This window comes from Neoarius graeffei, chromosome 20 (assembly GCF_027579695.1).
Source record: "Neoarius graeffei isolate fNeoGra1 chromosome 20, fNeoGra1.pri, whole genome shotgun sequence".
In the NCBI taxonomy this organism is placed as follows: domain Eukaryota; kingdom Metazoa; phylum Chordata; class Actinopteri; order Siluriformes; family Ariidae; genus Neoarius; species Neoarius graeffei.
Window position 1 is genome coordinate 17,759,791 of NC_083588.1, and position 19,521 is coordinate 17,779,311.

The 19,521-nt window shown below is 43.6% G+C and overlaps 1 protein-coding gene across 14 annotated transcripts in view; it reads right to left on the bottom strand.

The window, feature by feature from the left end:
* Positions 1–19,521, bottom strand: part of cep112 (centrosomal protein 112) — a 507,564-nt gene that overhangs the window by 296,409 nt on the left and 191,634 nt on the right. The gene's annotated exons all lie outside the window — the stretch shown is intronic.

The window sequence follows — 19,521 nt, forward strand, 5'->3', positions numbered from 1 at the left end:
GTACAAACAGATTTAACAAGAAATCAGAGCTCTCTTTTTGAAGAAAATAAAGGTAGTATAATTGTTCAGGGGCAGCACGGTGGTGTAGTGTTTAGTGCTGTCGCCTCAAAGCAAGAAGGTCCTGGGTTCGAGCCTAGTGGCCAACAAGGGCCTTTCTGTGTGGAGTTTGCATGTTCTGCATGGATGAATGTGAGCGTGAATGGTTGTTTGTGTCTATGTGTCAGCCCTGCGATGACCTGGCGACTTGTCCAGGGTGTACCCTGCCTCTCACCCATAGTCAGCTGGGACAGGCTCAGCGACCGTCGGACAGTGTGTGTATATATACGCGGCACGGTGATGTAGTGGTTACTGACGTCACCTCACAGCAAGACGGTCCGGGTTCGAGCCCCGTGGGCCTTTCTGTGCGGAGTTTGCATGTTCTCCCAGTGTCCGTGTGGGTTTCCTCCGGGTGCTCCGGTTTCCCCCACAGTCCAAAGACATGCAGGTTAGGTTAACTGGTGACTCTAAATCAGGGGTATTCAATTAAAAGTCACTGAGGTCCAGTTATTAAATTTTGTCCAAGTAGAAGGTCCGAACCGAAGTCCAGCTTGTGTCTTATAGCCTTCCCCTATGTCCACATTTTCATATGGTTTCAACAATATTTATTGTTAATTTCCAATGCAGGAAATGAACTGAGTGCACAACTCTCTCTTTTACCATAAATAAAAGTAGTCCCAGGAAAATAAATTCAAGGCCTTCATTTCAGATTAAAGAAAACAGAAACCTCAGAATAAAATAAATAAAAAAGTGCAAACAGAGTGGAATAACTCCTTTTTCTCTTAAATTAAAGAGATCCCAACCTGAAGAACTGAAGGCCTACAGTGGTGCTTGAAAGTTTGTAAACCCTTTAGAATTTTCTATATTTCTGCATAAATATGACCTAAAACAACATCAGACTTTCACACAAGTCCTAAAAGTAGATAAAGAGAACCCAGTTAAACAAATGAGAGAAAAATATTATACATGGTCATTTATTTATTGAGGAAAATGATCCAATATTACATATCTGTGAGTGGCAAAAGTATGTGAACCTTTGCTTTCAGTATCTGGTGTGACTCCCTTGTGCAGCAATAACTGCAACTAAACGGTTCTGGTAACTGTTGATCAGTCCTGCACACTGGCTTGGAGGAGTTTTAGCCCGTTCCTCTGTACAGAACTGCTTCAACTCTGGGATGTTGGTGGGTTTCCTCACATGAACTGCTCACTTCAGGTCCTTCCACAACATTTCGATTGGATTAAGGTCAGGACTTTGACTTGGCCATTCCAAAACATGAACTTTATTCTTCTTTAACCATTCTTTGGTAGAACGACTTGTGTGCTTAGGGTAGTTGTCTTGTTGCATGACCCACCTTCTCTTGAGATTCAGTTCATGGACAGATGTCCTGACATTTTCCTTTAGAATTCGCTGGTATATTTCAGAATTCATTGTTCCAACAATGATGGCAAGCTGTCTTGCCCCAGATGCAGCAAAACAGGCCCAAACCATGATACTACCACCACCATGTTTCACAGATGGGATAAGGTTCTTATGCTGGAATGCAGTGTTTTCCTTTCTCCAAACATAACGCTGCTCATTTAAACCAAAAAGTTCTATTTTGGTCTCATCCATCCACAAAACATTTTTCCAATAGCCTTCTGGCTTGTCCACGTGATCTTTAGCAAACTGCAGATGAGCAGCAATGTTCTTTTTGGAGAGCAGTGGCTTTCTCCTTGCAACCCTGCCATGCACACCATTGTTGTTCAGTGTTCTCCTGATGGTGGACTCATGAACATTAACATTAGCCAATGTGAGAGAGGCCTTCAGTTGCTTAGAAGTTACCCTGGGGTCCTTTGTGACCTCACCGACTATTACACGCCTTGCTCTTGGAGTGATCTTTGTTGGTCAACCACTCCTGGGGAGGGTAACAATGGCCTTGAATTTCCTCCATTTGTACACAATCTGTCTGACTGTGGATTGGTGGAGTCCAAACTCTTTAGAGATGGTTTTGTAACCTTTTCCAGCCTGATGAGCATCAACAATGCTTTTTCTGAGGTCCTCAGAAATCTCCTTTGTCCGTGCCATGATACACTTCCACAAACATTTGTGAAGATCAGACTTTGATAGATCCCTGTTCTTTAAATAAAACAGGGTGCCCACTCACACCTGATTGTCATCCCATTGATTGAAAACACCTGACTCTAATTTCACCTTCAAATTAACTGCTAATCTTAGAGGTTCACATACTTTTGCCACTCACTATATGTAATATCGGATCATTTTCCTCAATAAATAAATTACCACGTATAATATTTTTGTCTCATTTGTTTAACTGGGTTCTCTTTATCTACTTTTAGAACTTGTGTGGAAATCTGATGATGTTTTAGGTCATATTTATGCAGAAATATAGAAAATTCTAAAGGGTTCACAAACTTTCAAGCACCACTGTACACTTCAAGTAAAAAAAGTCAACTCAGAAAGCATTAACTAAAAAGTGCAAACAGAGCATTGACTTCACATTTTCTCTTCTTTGTTCTTAAAATAAGGAGGTCCCAGCCTAAAAAAATGAGGGCCTACTTTTCAAGAAAAAAAAGTCCACATCTTCAGAAAACAAGTGGCTTTTTGGGGGGGGAAATGCAAACAGAACATTTTTCTTTGAACTTTTCTCTTTTAATTCTTCTTCCTTTACTTTTCTTAATGAGAAAAATGGGCATGTGGCTGACCTGCCAGTAATTTAAATCTTGGTTGGAATGGAGTTAGTGCCATTCTCATGCAGATATGTAGGTGTTCATTGTTGAGCCTAGAACGGTACTTGGTTTTGACAATGTTCATAGTGGAAAAAGCTGACTCACAGCTGTAAGTCGAGCCAAACATATGGCCCTTATCCACTACCCTTTTTCAGCTCACTTCAGCCCGACACGACTCGCGTTTCGACTACCTCAGAACAGCACGACTCAGCTCGCTTCAGCCCTACTCAGCTCCCAAAACTCGCACGGTTTTGGAGTAGGGCTGAAGCGAGCCAAACCGAGCCGAGTGGGGCTAGGGGCGTGAGGAGACACTCCCCTGTGCACTGATTGGTGAGGAGGAGTGTCCTCACATGCCCACACATGCCCCGCGAGCACGCTGGGATCTGTAAACACCGTAAACCCGGAAGAAGAAGAATTACGAACCCTTATGCGCCTCGCCTCATCTATACGCTCTTGCCAGTATCTGTTGGCGTTGTCGGTGACAACAAGCCATAGCACCAAGACCAGCAACACTAACGACTCCATGTTTATTGTTTACTATCCGGGTCGTGAGACTACCGCTTAAAAGGTCACTGATGTCACTGTTTGCGCCGCCTAACGACATCACGTGACGTCCACCCACTTTCGCTAACTCCACCCAATGTGTCCACCCACTTCCAGCCAGCACGGTTCAGCACGGTTGTAGTCGAAATGCAACTCCAACAGCCCCGCTCAGCTCGACTCAGCCCAACTCAGCACGGCACGGCTCAGCCCGACTCAGCCGCGTTGGTAGTGGAAAAGCGGCAATAGTCAAGGTGTGCAGTGCTACTTTGGTTAGACCAGGGAACACACTCTCAGAAACAGTCTGTAACTAGAAAGTAGCAGGGTCAGTTGTCTCAAAATGCTCTCTTAATGCAGCATTTCCTTGCAGATCAATGAGCAGATCAATGTCTCAGCAACGGCGTTTAAGCACTCCTTCACAACTGTCCCATCACTAAATGTTTTTTTATGTTGCCCCAAAATCCACGCTACTTTTAAGGAACATTCGTTTGCACGTTGCTGGGCTGTAAGTGTATGTGTGATGAGTCGGGTAGACCTGTCATACTGTGCTTGCAGTTCGGTTATTTTGCGTGCCCTCAGCTCGGACTTCAGGGGATAACTTTGCTCAAAAGAGCTGTGCTTCATTTCATAGTGGCGCTTCACGTTGCCGCTTTTAATTAATGCCACGTTTTCGGAGCATATGAGGCACACTGGTTTTGAACTGCTCGCCGGAAGAATGAACATATATTTCTCCGTCCATTCATCTTCAAAACAACGATTTTCCTTGTCTACTTTCCACCGCCTTTTGGAGCAAGCCATGTTGTCTCGGTCGGTTGTCTCTGAACTTAACTCTCTTCCTCTCTGCTTGTTGCTCTGCTGTGGCGCGCTGGGTAAACTAACGATTTTATTGGCTCAACTGAGTGAAGCTGTTGTCGTATTAACTGGAGTAGCAGTGCCTGCTGTCAATAGCCACGGCCATCCAAAATAATGCTCCATGAAAATGACTTAATCCCGTGAATTTACCATTGGTCACGGGTCCGGACAGAACCATCACTGGGTCCGGATCTGGACCGAGGTCCGCCATTTGGTGATGCCTGCTCTAAATTGACCGTAGGTGTGAATGTGAGTGTGAATGGCTGTCTGTGTCTATGTGTCAGCCCTGTGATGACCTGGCGACTTGTCCAGGGTGTACCCCGCCTTTCGCCTGTAGTCAGCTGGGATAGGCTCCAGCTTGCCTGCGACCCTGTAGAACAGGATAAAGCGGCTAGAGATAATGAGATGATATATTTAAAAAATTTATTTCAAACTTCAAAAGCGGCATGCAAATGTAATAAAGGCGGACACAAACTTGTGTCGCTTATCTATGCCGAGTCACATAAAATACTTTGTTTTGAAATAGATAAAATAAATCACAATTCCACCTTACCTTTGAATAGTTTTAGACCAAACTTTTGAGCATCTTTAGTGCTTTTAGGAACAGCATTTTCTTTCATAATTTATAATTCTTCCGCACTTACCGTGATAAAGCGATTGGCCACCTTTTTGCCGAGTCGTTCGAGGTGATTATCAAGAAATAGTCTAATTTTTTTGACCAATCTGCGTGCAATCACCTAATGTATTTTACTCCAGCCTTCACAAATGTGGACAAATAATTATTGCTGGTTAGGCCACACCAATTTAATTAGTTGGTTCTCGGATTTTTTCAGGAAAAATATGAAGTGAGCGGGCGGAATAAAAATAAAATTTTTTAAAAATGCTCTGATGGTAAAATTAGCGGTGGAAATAGACCAAACAATACAGGCAAACCAGTAAACAGAATTTCAACACATCTGTCAAAGATTTTACGCTTCTGTTCGCTGAATATCCTAACAATCACAAACACAGGCTTTGCAGGACTCCTCTCCACAGGCATGCTTCTTCCACAAGTCATTATCAAAAGTGAAAGGGGCGATTTGATTGGTTTTCGACATCACGTGACGTGAGACCTTTTCTGTTAGCGGGAGTTTGATTTCGATTTTTTTTTTTTTTTATTTTGCATTTTCTTGAAGCAGCGATTCCGAGAACCAACTAATTGAATTGGTGTGGCCTTATTGAGATACTGAAACAAAGGTTTTTAAACTTAACCAAAGGAACATTTAAGTTGATAAAGAGCAGTTGATTGTTGCATTTTTTGATGGCAAAATCTTCATTTAATTTGATTTTTTTTTAAATCACGGTAAAATCAAATTGTGAACCTAGTATTGTGAATTGAATGGACTCGTGAATCCTTGCATGCCTATTTATAAGCATACTCATTTGTTGAGTCACAGTCCCCTCCAAAAGTATTGGAACGGCAAGGTCAATTCTTTTGTTGTTGTTTTTTTTTTGTACACTGAAGACATTTGGGTTTCAGATCAAAAGATGAATATGAGACAAAAGTTCAGAATTCCAGCTTTTATTTCATGGTATTTACAGCTAGATGTGTTAAACAATTCAGGACAGAGCACCTTTTCTTTGAACCCACCCACTTTTCAAGTGAGCAAAAGTATTGGAACATGTGACTGTTGGGTGTTTCTAGTTGCTCAGGGTGTTGCCTTTTAGATTGATTGCTGAAACTTTAAATAGTTCTTGTTTTTGGCTTTGGGTTTCACCTGTGAAAACTGTATTTGCTGCTAAGCAAACATGAAGACCAGAGAGCTGTCAATGGGAGAAAAGCAAACCATTTTGAAGCTGAGAGAAGAGGGAAAATCGATCAGAGCTATTGCACAAACATTGGGCATAGCTAGTACAACAATTTGGAATGTACTGAAAAAGAAAGAAACTACTGGTGTACTGAGCAACAAACATCGAACAGGTCGGCCAAGGGTAACAACAGCAGTTGATGACAGAAACATTGTGAGAGCTGTGAAGAAACACCCAAAGACAACAGTCAGTGACATCACTGCCAAACTCCACAGGGCAGGGGTGAAGGTATCACAATCCACTGTTCGAAGAAGACTTCGAGAGAAGAAATATAGAGGCCTTACCACAAGATGCAAACCACTCATCAGCAAAAAGAATCAGAAGGCTAGATTGGATTTTGCAAAGTACAGAGATCAGCCACAAAAGTTTTGGGACAAAGTTTTATGGACTGATGAGACCAAGATTAACCTCTACCAAAGTGATGGAAAGGCCAAAGTATGGAGAAAGAAAGGATCTGCTTATGATCCAAAACATACAAGCTCATCTGTGAAGCATGGTGGAGGTAATGTCATGGCTTGGGCTTGCATGGCTGCTTCTGGAACGGGCTCACTAGTCTTTATTGATGATGTAACTCATGATGGTAGCAGCAGAATGAATTCTGAAGTCTACAAAACCATTTTGTCTGGCAATTTACAGAAAAATGCATCCAAACTAATTGGGAGAAGCTTCATCATGCAACAAGACAATGACCCAAAACACACTGCCAACACAACAAAGGACTTCATCAGGGGGAAAAAGTGGAAGGTCTTGGACTGGCCAAGTCAATCACCGGACCTTAACCCAATAGAGCATGCATTTTACCTCCTGAAGAGGAGACTGAAGGGAGAAACCCCCAGAAACAAACAACAACTGAAAGAGGCTGCAGTAAAGGCCTGGAACAGCATTTCAAATGAAGAATGCAACAGCCTGGTGAAGTCAATGGGTCGCAGGCTCAATGCAGTTATTGCAAGTAAGGGTTATGCCACCAAATATTAAATGTTCTTCACTTTAAGTTAATTTAATAATGTCTGTTCCAATACTTTTGCTCACTTGAAAAGTGGGTGGGTTCAAAGAAAAGGTGCTCTGTCCTGAGTTGTTTAACACATCTAGATGTAAATACCATGAAATAAAAGCTGGAATTCTGAACTTTTGTCTCATATTCATCTTTTGATCTGAAACCCAAATGTCTTCAGTGTACAAAAAAAAAAGGAATTGACCTTGCCGTTCCAATACTTTTGGAGGGGACTGTATTTCAACTCAAGTGCCAAAATTTTGTTGTAGTTGTACCAATTTAAATTAAACTGTATTCTGCCCATTTTTGTCAGTGATAACAGAAGTTACATTTATGCCTTCATCACCACAGTTACAGTAGCTAGCTAGTGCTACAGCTCTGAACTAGAATTTGGGTGTGAACCCAGGGGCGTGGTCAAGCATCTGTTTGTGAATGGACAGCAAGGCCAAGAGAGGTGAGTGGCAAAAGTGATCACACCTAAGTTGTGTTATGTATACCACCTGTCCAGATCCCCAACTCACCACAGAGCACCCTCAATCAAGCTGGGATGCATCACATACCAGTGAGTACCCAAGGGGGTATATACCATGCGTTGGTGGACTCTGGCTGTAACCAGACCTCCATCCATCAAAGCCTGGTTCAAGGTGAGGCCTTGGGGGCTGCATCGGAGGTGAAGGTGCAGTGGGTCCACAGGAATGCTCACAAATACCATCTAGTACCGGTCAAAATCCAATTTTGGAGAGTAAATTATAGTGTGGAGATGGTGGTTAGTCCCTGCCTCACCCACCTGTTGATTTTGGGAACAAATCTCCCAGGGTTTAAAATACTTGCAAAGTGCCTATTTGCAGATGGCACCAGCGACAGACAAGCACAGAAAAAGAAAGAAGAAGAAAGCACAATTTTATTCATCACACACTTGTGAAATTTCCTCTCTGCATTTAACCCATCTGAAGCAGTGAACACACACATGCACACGTGAGCAATGAGTTCACACACATACCCAGAGCAGTGGGCAGCCATGCTAACAGCGCCCGGGGAGCAGTTGGGAGTTAGGTGCCTCGCTCAAGGGCACCTCAGCCCAAGGCCGTCCCATATTAACCTAACCGCGTGTCTTTGGACTGTGGGGGAAACCGGAGCACCCAGAGGAAACCCACGCAGACACAGGGAGAACATGCAAACTCCACACAGAAAGGCCCTCGCCAGCCGCTGGGTTCGAACCCAGGACCTTCTTGCTGTGAGGCAACCGTGCTAACCACTACACCACCGTGCCACCACGGTGTGGGATGTGGGCAGCATTAGCTGGGGAGGCAGTTCCAGCGCCATCTACCTCAGCTCCACATCGGGGGCATGGGGTGGGGTGGGAGCAGCTCTGTCCCTCCACCCTCCCTCAGGATTCCCCTCAGAGATTTCCCAGCAGAACAGTTATGCAATGAGACTGAAACATGCTTTTGACCAAGTAAGAGTAATCGATGGTCAAACCCTCCAGCCTAATATTGTGTTTGTCCACCCATACTTTTCAATTATTATAGACTGTATCAAGTGACACTAAACACTCAGACTCAGGAAAAATGACCCAGTTGTTGGTTTCAAAGAGCCACCGGGAACTCCCGTTCCATGCGGCTCACCATAATCCCATGGCTGAGCACTTGGGGCAGGAGAAAAAAACTAAACTGTCTTATGGCTTGCTTCTATTGGCTGGACATTCACGGTGATGTTCACAGGTGGTGTGCGGTGTGCCATGAATGCCAGCTAATAAGCCCACCGGTCACCCAAAAAGCACCATTGCACCCTCTTCTCCTAATCAAAGCTCCCTCCGAAAGAATTGGTATGGACGTCATCAGGCAATTAGGATCAGACTGCAAAGAAGCATCACTTTATTTTAGTCTTGGTGGATTTTGCAACACGATACCCTGAAACTATGCCACTGTGCAATATTTGTGACATTACATGCAGGTGGCTGCGCACAATCACCCCAACTGTTTGCCCAAGCATAAGAAAAATAGTTCGAGAGGAACGGAAGACTATGCTTGACATGGGAATAATCGAAGGGTTGCACAGTGCCTGAAGCAGCCCAGTGGTCTTGGTCCCCAAAACCAACAGGTCATCCAATTCTGTGTAGACTTTATAAAAGACAACTCAGTGTCTAAATTTGACACATGCCTAATGCCTCGCATTGACAAACTGCTCGATTGGTTAGGCATGGCTTATATATTTTTTTTCTTGACAGTGAATCTGACAAAAGGATATTGGCAGATCTCTTTAACGCCATTATCTCATGAAAAAATAGTTTTTTACATCCTTTTCAGTTTACACCAATTTGTCACCCTTCCATTCAGATTATTCGGGGCCCCTGCAACATTTCAATGATTCATGGACAGAATCCTCCACCCGCATGCCATCTATGCCACAGTATATCTCGATATCACCGTGTGTAGTAATGATTGGCACCATCACGTGCAACATCTGAGGGCTGTCCTAACATCGTTGAGGTGTGTGGTGCTCACAACAGACCGAAAGAAATGTGCAATTGGATAGATGGAAGTATGGTACCTGGGCTTCCACTTGGGTCATGGTCAGGCGCGTCCCCAAATTGACAAGACGGTAGCAATTGCGACCTACCCAAGACCAAAAAGGAGATGAGACAGTTCCTGGGGCTGTCGCAGGTTTGTGCCTGATTATTTGGACATCACCAGCCCACTGACTGATCTCCATAAAAATGGGGTGCCAGATCCGGTCCAGTGGATGGAGCCATGCCAACAGGCTTTCACTCAGGTAAAAGCTGCACTATGTGGTGGGCCACCGTTACACTTCCATATCTTCTCTCTCCTTTTTGTTTTGCAGATAGACAGACACATTGGACAGGGGGCTGGGTGCCGTTTTGTCCCAGGTGGTGGAGGAGGAGCGCCTGGTGCTGTACATCAGCAGGAAACTCAGTGTGAGAGACCAAGTAACAGCACCATCAAGGAGTGCCTAGCCTTCTAGTGGGCGGTCCTCACCCTCTGGTACTACCTGCTAGGATGCCCATTCACCCTGTGCTCTGATCATGCTTGGCTCCACCGCATGAAGGATACCAACACATGGATCACTCATTGGTATCTAGCTCTTCATCCCTTGAAGTTCGAGGTGGTCCACAGGCCTGTCTCTGTGTGTGTGTGTGTGTGTGTGTGTGTGTGTGTGTGTGTGTCAGCCACAGCCTGGACAGCTCTCTGACCCGAGTCAATACGTGGAGGAAGGGGTGTGGTCTAGCATCTGTTTGTGAATGGAGAGCAAGGCCAGGGGAATGGCAAAAATGATCACACCCGAGTTGTGTTTGACTGATGAGTGTCTTTGCTTCCTCTTTTTCAGTGAAGATGGGAGAGATGAGTGAGAGAGAGAGAGACCACTTACAGAGCAGTCTGTGTGTATGGCTCTTGCCCCTTTTCCACCAAAGCAGTTCCAGGGCTGGTTCGGGGCCAGTGCTTAGTTTGGAACTGGGTTTTCTGTTTCCACTGACAAAGAACTGGCTCTTGGCCAGAAAAAACGGTTCCAGGCTAGCACCAACTCTCTGCTGGGCCAGAGGAAAGAACCGCTTACGTCAACCGGGGGGGGCGGAGTCGTTAAGACCAACAACAACAAGACCGCGAAAGATCGCCATTTTTAAGTGACGAGAAGCAGCAGCTGTACAAACGCGAAGTCATCCATTATTATTGTTGTTGTTGCTGCTGCTGTTTCTTCCGTGTTGTTTTTGCTTCGATATTCGCGCCAAGGTTTATGCAAACGTAGCGACATAACTGACGTATACAGCGACGTAACTGACGTATACAGCGACGTAATGACGTGGCTTCCCTTAGCACCGCGAGCTATGGAAAAGCAAACTGGTTCTCAGCTGGCTCGCAAGTTGAACGAGTTGTGAACCAGCACTGGCTCCGAACCAGCCCTGGAACTGATTTGGTGGAAAAGGGGCATCTGAGTGTTTGTGTGCACTGAAAATCAAATATCTAAATAAAATCACGTCATTTAACATATCCCACCTGTTCAAATCCTTCAGTGTCCAACTTACCCGAGTAAACTACCACACTGGGCTTTCAATTCTAGTTCCCACTTCTAACACCACTATGACCAGTCAGACAGCACAATAGAATATTTGACTTGGCATCACTGACCATAAGTTAAATAGAAACAATCCAGCATAGGTGAAGCTACCGACATTGCAGAGAAAAATTAAAAATTCAACTCCCCAGACCTGGTGAAAACGTACATCAACATACAAGGGCGAACAGCATGCTTAAATGCAGAACAGTAATGCTAACAAGGGAAAACTGGATCAAAGCTAACAGAATGCCAAGATGACACAGAAATAGTAGGAAATGCCAACCACTGAGAAAAAGTCCAAAAATCCATTATGGACATTTACTTATTCAGATTACATAAGTAAAAATACCCATTAAACGTTATAACTCGCTTGGAATGCCAAAGTTTGAATAAAAATTATTGTGGATTTGTTCAAGTGAAAGTCATCTCAACAAAGTCAATGAGCAAATCAGCCACTATGTCGTTTCCTGGCACAAAAAGCTATTTAGAGAACAAAAAAGAAAGGGGACCATCTGTTCACAAAGCCCGAGCCAGTTCTGCTCAGATGGGGAAAAAAGTTAAGATGAAAACATGAACCACTTCTATGGAAATGCCACAAAGTAAGGAATCAATGTTCATTAGCATTTCAATCTACTTTTGTTTAAAGCCCAAACTCTTCGTGCTTCAACTTGGAAGCAATGCATCCTGCTAGTTCTGTTTGCTCTGTAGCACTCGTGTCAATAATAGTGCTGGAGTGAAGAAGGGCACGAGAGAGCAGCAATTAAATTCCCCTCAGCCAGGCCTTGCAATTCAGCTCAATATTTCTGGGATTAAAAGTTCAACGGTTTTCCGAGGCGAGTTGCAACGCAGCTTCTCCCAGGTCTTTTGGATGGGCGAACCCGTGCAGAGGTGTGTACTCTCTCTTGTACTTTCATAACATACACGTTAATTCGGGTTCGAGCTAACCATTCCTGGGTGGGGCTGTATCTCACTCCCTTGCAGAGACGCACACTTTGTAGGTCCTTCTGCTGTCTCTCTCAACAACACGGCCGCCGGGCATTCTTGATGTGACATGTTTGATCTGGCAAGCGCGGCACTTTTGAACAGCGCCTCCCTTGCCCCGGGTCGAGCAGGGACTCCGATCATTCATCGCAGAGCCACTGCCTTATCAGATCTTCCCTAGGGCACAAAATGGCACCAGCGAAAACAGAAAGACAGACTGTAGATGAAAGCTTGCATTGTTCTCGGACAACAAATGGTGTGTGCTCTACAGTACCAACATAATTAGTACTGAGGACCAAACAATTTGTGTGAACAATATAAACTTTTATCAGAATGGATACTAAGCAGCACACTGAATTAAAATGCTATACATAGACCAAATACAGATCACAATATGGAAGTGCTGTAATGGTGCTGCTGGGTGTTTTTTGATAATGGGTGTATCTGAAACAAACAAACAAAAAAATGCTGCTTAATTAGACAATACTCAGACACAGGACGGCCTTCTTATGAGACGTCCCTTCATCTAGTAAGTTTTTGAAAGCTGTATCTATCCCATAATCCTGTTCATCATTTTGGGAGCAACAACCAGTGTGTAAAATGGCACGAGTCTAGTGCATGAGCAATCTACATTAATTATTTTGACTCCAGGACATCACAGAACATCTGTTCAGTTTCCCCATTGGTGTTCATTCGAGCCTAACTGTATTTTAGGGTTAGCCCCTGTTAGTGCATGCTGGGATCTTGTCAACCCTGTAACGTATATTGAGTTTGAAGGCAGTCTTGAATGTTCACTTACTGATCGTTTTGTTGATATCGACAGGCCACCTTCTAAGACACAGTTATGAGACAGCGAAGGCAACCGTCTTTGGTCTGGGAAACATGCAATGCCATCGGAAATACGCGAACCAGAAACATTTTCTGTTTTAACCCTCTGGGGTCGAGAGCTTCGCCGGCGAAGCTCGGCACGTTTAGAATGAGTAGGTCATGCATTTAGATCAATACCTTTGCGAGTTTTTCCATCATACAAGCATGATAAACACATTGACAGAAACTTTACACTTTCCTATGTGCCTGCTACCAAATATTACATTTTTAAAATTACCTAAATTACATGAAACATAAAATTTGTCACCTTACTCAGTCACACCGGTGTCGGAACGCTGAGCGCCCACTTACACATTCGTAAAAAGATTATTCACATGGTAACGACGTGTCACGATAATCACTTTCACTCTTTCGGTTTCGATTGGTTTCTCTTTCATGGTGGGAACGTCCACCATAAAACAGGATAAAATCTGTTAGCCATGATTTAGGATACCTGTTTGGAGGTAAAAGTTGTTGCAAGATGGCGCGCAGATTTGCGAGATGGTGCTTCGGATGATTCAGGACAGCGATTCAAGTTCAGCGGATCTTGAGAACTGAGACACTGATGATGAGCGGTGTCATTTTGAACTTCGACTCGATCCAGCCAAAGATCAACTCAAGTAAGTGTAAATATTTCTTCTATTTCTTATGAGCGTATCGGTTGATATGCGTGCACTGTAGTGTATACACAGGAAAAATATGGAATCAATTTTGTGCCAAAATGTTCATACAATACTTTTGAAATATCAAAAACGACAAATCTCATCTCATCTCATTATCTCTAGCCGCTTTATCCTGTTCTACAGGGTCGGAGGCGAGCTGGAGACTATCCCAGCTGACTACGGGCGAAAGGCAGGGTACACCCTGGACAAGTCGCCAGGTCATCACAGGGCTGACACATAGACACAGACAACCATTCACACTCACATCTACGGTCAATTTAGAGTCACCAGTTAACCTAACCTGCATGTCTTTGGACTGTGGGGGAAACCGGAGCACCCGGAGGAAACCCACGCGGACACGGGGAGAACATGCAAACTCCACACAGAAAGGCCCTCGCCGGCCCCGGGGCTCGAACCCAGGACCTTCTTGCTGTGAGGCGACAGCGCTAACCACTACACCACCGTGCCGCCCCAAACGACAAATCAAAATACAAAAAAAGGTCAATTTTTTTAGACTGGCAAACAAATTATTCGTGTAATCGTGCAAAATATCAGTCTATTACTCTTCAGAAACCTTTTATTTTTGTTCCGCGTCTTTCTCAGTTTTGTTTGACGTAATTTATTTTGGTTGCGATTCCAGCTTTCTTGTTTTTTGCTTGCAGTTTTGGCACAAACTTCACGTGTGGGTGGGCTGTCCAGGAATGCATTCCCATTGGCTAACTTGTGTTTGACTGACAGCTATGCTCAGCGATTCCCCCGGAGGCTGTTGCGGCCATTTCCTACTCTGATGAGCATCAACAACGCTTTTTCTGAGGTCCTCAGAAATCTCCTTTGCCCATGCCATGATACACTTCCGCAAACGTGTTGTGAAGATCAGACTTTGATAGATCCCTGTTCTTTAAATAAAACAGAGTGCCCACTCGCACCTGATTGTCATCCCATTGATTGAAAACACCTGACTCTAATTTCACCTTCAAATTAACTCCTAGAGGTTCACATACTTTTGCCACTCACAGATATGTAATATTGGATCATTTTCCTCAAGAAATAAATGACCAAGTATAATATTTTTGTCTCATTTGTTTAACTGGGTTCTCTTTATCTACTTTTAGGACTTGTGTGAAAATCTGATGATGTTTTCGGTCATATTTATGCAGAATAGAGCTGAACAAACAATAAATAAGCAAGATTTCAAAAGTAATTGTCAGTGAGGAAAGAGAAATGGTTTAGAGTTAAATCAGAATCTTTCTGTATTGCAGTATATAGAAAACAGCCAGCATATTATTCGAGAGATATTTTTATGTTGTGCTCTCAGTTTATGTCTGAGAAAAAAAAAAAAAACATGTCTGAGCTAAAACGGAGCTCAAAATGGTTACTGATTGTGAATCAAGCAGCAATATTATGTTCAGTTAACAATAAAAAAAACCCTTTCACATACATTTCAAGTGAGATGGCTGTTGATCGAGTGAAGCTACTTTAACATCATAATTACAGCAATTATTCATTATAATAACACATCATGATTGAATTAATATAGTCATCCTTATGAATTGCTCAACACACCCACCCACACACCACCTCAGCTGTCTAGCAGGAAATCCCTCTTCTGCTGAGAAGCCAGCGAAGATCAGAGCATTCACTGAGGAGTAAACATACGGCACTATGATCGCAGAGATTACACCAATTACAGGTTGAGGAGTGTTAAGTGACATTTTGGCTCACTGTAATTATGCCGTTCACCTTTCACTGTAACCGTCCACTGTCCTTTTACATAAGATAAGATCACGGAGGGCACTGATATCCAACGAAAGGACACAAAGGAGGTCCAAAAAGCTCTCTGTATTGGTCTTCGTTTCAGATGCATTTATCTGATCAGCAAGTAATCAATCAATCAATGTGTAAAAATAAGAATACTGATGAAAAGATGCTGACAACTCATAGCATGTATGAGTGTGAGTGTGTTGGTGGCGCTATGTCAGGCATGTCATAGATCAATCCGTCAAAGCATTGAAAATTTTTGGCACATGTCATATATTCATCAAATGTTCAAAGGTGATGTGCGTCTCCTTCTTATCTCTATCTCACGCTGTAATCTTAAGTCATCTTAGCTTTCCTGTGTCTGCAGTGTGTGTGTGTGTGTGTGTGTGTGTGAGAGAGAACTTTGCATGTACACACACACAATAATAGTGACCTGCCATCATTGTGCATTTTGCTGCAGACATGAAAACTCTGCATGTACATTTATATGTCTGCAGCAAAATGCACAATGATGGCAGGTCACTATTATTGTGCGTGTGTGTCTGTTTGTCAGAGAGAGAGAGAGAGGTGTGTGTGAAAGAGAGTGCGCTCATAGATGTTGCGTGTGCATGTGAGTGCATATTTGAGAGTGTATGTGCATATGCATAACAGGCCTAGAAATTCATATATTTTTTCACCAGCTAGCCGGACTAGTTCCCTTCCAAAGTAACTCGCCAAAGAGAAAATCAACTCGCCAAAATTTGTTCATGTATGAATTTTACTTCTGTCAAAAATAACGCAAAAGAGAGTAGTTACCATTGTTCATGACTAATGTGCATTTATTTCAAGACCCGAGTATTTTGATACTGTTGTTAAATACATAAATGAGACCAACACAGAGCACCATAATATAATATCAACAAATAATAATATATTGGAAAACTTGGCAACTTGGTGTACGAGTATTGAAAACAAATATACTTACTATCATGACTATAGACCCTTTTCAGTCACGTGACCTTCGTAAACGCGACCGCCATTTTGGACATGTAGTGGACTTCGGCTCGAATCGGTTTGAATGCGAGGAAGGCGACAAACGAAAAACATAAAAGAAAAAGGAGCGAGATGCAGAAAACACCTTCACTATCCAGCGACGTAGGGCATTTACAGGGCGAGCAGAAGGAGAGGTATTTGCAAAAATTGAGGTTAGCAGGCTTAGAGAACGACGTTTACCTGCTTCCACCAGGATTGTTCACTGACGTACGGAAGTACACGAAGCCCTCGTCTTTACCTGACTTCAGCCCACATGATCTGTATACCTATGTCGTTAAAAACCCATCGCCATACACATACACGCCAACGTCCGAGGTTCCGGAGCGCGCTCCGGCTTGCTCCAGGAGTGCTCCGGCCGAGGTTCCAGAGCGCGCTTCGGCTTGCTCCAGGAGTGCTCCGGCCGAGGTTACGGAGCGCGCTCCGGCTTGCTCCGGAGCAAGCCGGAGCGCGCTGCTTAATTTGAGGGCAACCTCGGCCGGAGTGTGCTCCGGAACCTCGGCCGGAGCACTCCGGGAGCAAGCCGGCGCGCGCTGCTTAATTTGAGGGGAACCTCAGCCGGAGCACTCCGGGAGCAAGCCGGCACGCGCTGCTTAATTTGAGGGAGAGCAAGCCGGAGCGCGCTCCGGAACCTCGGACGTTGGCTCCGGCAGCTATTTATACTGGATCCGGTGTAAATAGCTGCCGGATCATAATTACAGTAAACTAGTAAATACAGTAAAGGAAAAACTTGAGACTGAAAAGTTTTAACAGTCATCCAAATGACTGAACGTAGACATTGCTACAGTAACATACCAGCTACTTGTTGACATTAGCTAGTCAACAATAGCTACTACAGAAGAACAAAGAGGTTACAATGGGTTATTTTAACCTATTTGGTTACACACTCGCCGCCACAGAATGTTAACAGCAATGTAATGCCTTTTCTGGCTAATTTTATTCGTCTTACCTCCAACAAAGTGGTCACTACACAAGCGTTGGTATGCCGAGGGCTGCCAATCTGTTAATGGCCGCTATCCATCTTCTCCGTCGGGATCCGATAAAATGATAACCCTTGCCTTGTTTGTTGATGGTTACTATATCCAGGTGCACAACAATATAGTGGCATGATGGAAGTCTTGCTGAAAGTAAAAACTTTCTTTGCTGCCGTTCCTCAATGTTGGCTGTGGTAAACTACTGGTAGTACACGTCCAAAATGGCGGCCGCGTTTGTCGTGACGTCACGTGAAAAGGGTCCATAGCACCCAAAATATGTCCAACATGCTTTCTGTATTTAACCATTTATGAGAGAGAAAGCATTAGGAGCTTCATATTGACTAGGAATCAACTTGAAAAAATTTAATTATTCCATAAAAATCGTATCGCAGCCAAGGCCTACCCTGCTCCCACGTTTGCTTATAAGTCCTTTGTCATTTCTCCTTCTCGTACGCTTTATCGGCGGCTTTTTTCACCTCTTCAGACTGAGGTCGCTTTGTCCCCATCTCTGGCGGTTTCTGTACACCTTTCAGAAAATTCCACATCGCAACGTAGCTTTGGCAGATGTAGATGTAAACAACAAAAACACGTGTTTAAATGGGCGATAATGTGGCCACATCTATTGAATTTGATAACGTGATTACCACAATATTCAACGAGATGCGTTATATGCATGCGCAGTAGTAAAAAAAAATGACAGCCTGACTCGTACACGATATGATTCGGAATTCTTCAGTATTTTCCGTCCTGCCGATAAACACATCGATTAACACAGACACGGCACACACTTAATATGTGGCGGCTTTAGTTGACGGTGTGTCTGAATCTTCGCTTCATATATATTGTTTATTTTCAACTAGCCAGCCGGGCTGGCTAGTGACAGGAATTACCCGCCAAATGACAAATTAAGTCGCCTCGGGTAACCGGACCACCGCGAATTTCGAGCCGTGCATAAATATGCATTTGACTGTGTGTATATGTGTGCACGGAATTGTATACGTCACCCATTCTCGTGAGTATTCATGAGTGTGTGTGCTACATGTATGAGTGTGTTGGTGGCGCTATGTCAGGCATGTCACAGATCAATCCGTCAAAGCATTGAAAATTTTTGGCACATTTCCTGCTTGGCCAGATGGTGATACTGTGCTAGGCGTGTGATTTAGACGTGTCAATATCATCAGAATCACGATATCCAATATTTTGTAAAGTTTCAGATCAATCCATCAATGAATTGAACATTTTTCCCCATTTCCTGCTTGGCCAGATGGTGGCGCTGTGCTAGGCATCTGAATTACACATGTGAATATCATCACAATCATAATACACAATATTTTGTAAAGTGTCAATCAGTTAAGGCATTGCCAATTTCTGGCACATTTCCTGCTTGGCCAGGTGGTGGCGCTATAACAGGCAGGCAGATTGGGCATCTGGATGTCAGAATAATCACATTCTCTAATAACCTGAAAGGTTTCAGCCAAATCATTAAATGTGTTATGACTTCATGACACATTTCCTGTTTATGTGGCGAGTATTAAAATTCATAATATTGCCATTTCAACATATTACAACATATCAAAAATCCCTTCACAATTCAACATCAGCAATATCTTGCCATCATGTTTGCCAAGTTTGACATAAATCTGATGAACCGTCTAGGAGGAGTACATTAAAAATGACCATGTGTCCAAACGCATATAAGCCCAATTACATCACTTCCTGTTGGGCGTGGCTAATGCAATGTATATATGAAAGTTGTTCGTCTTGGGACGAACCACATACGTACCGAATTTGGTATGCGTAGCTGAAACTATATGCCAATCCAAGGACTCCATGACATTAGGGGGCGCTATGAAGTCCCTGAGCCATACATCTGTGGCTGAGAAGCGGTTACAATGACTGATGTGTGTATCAAATTTCATGAGTTTTCGTGCATGGGAAACGCCTCAAAAACAGCCAAGCGCGACAGAAAAATAATAATAAGAAGAAGAAAATAATAATCCTTCGAAAAACAATAGGGTCTTCGCACCAAACGGTGCTCGGGCCCTAAAAAAACAACAACCCAGGTCATTCTGCGGCTGGGAAGTTATTTTATTTGAGGGGATTCCCTAGCAAATAATACACATGAAATCACTCGCTTCATGCAGTCAAGGAGACCGGGGAAGTCTGGTGTGCGCATGCACAGGTT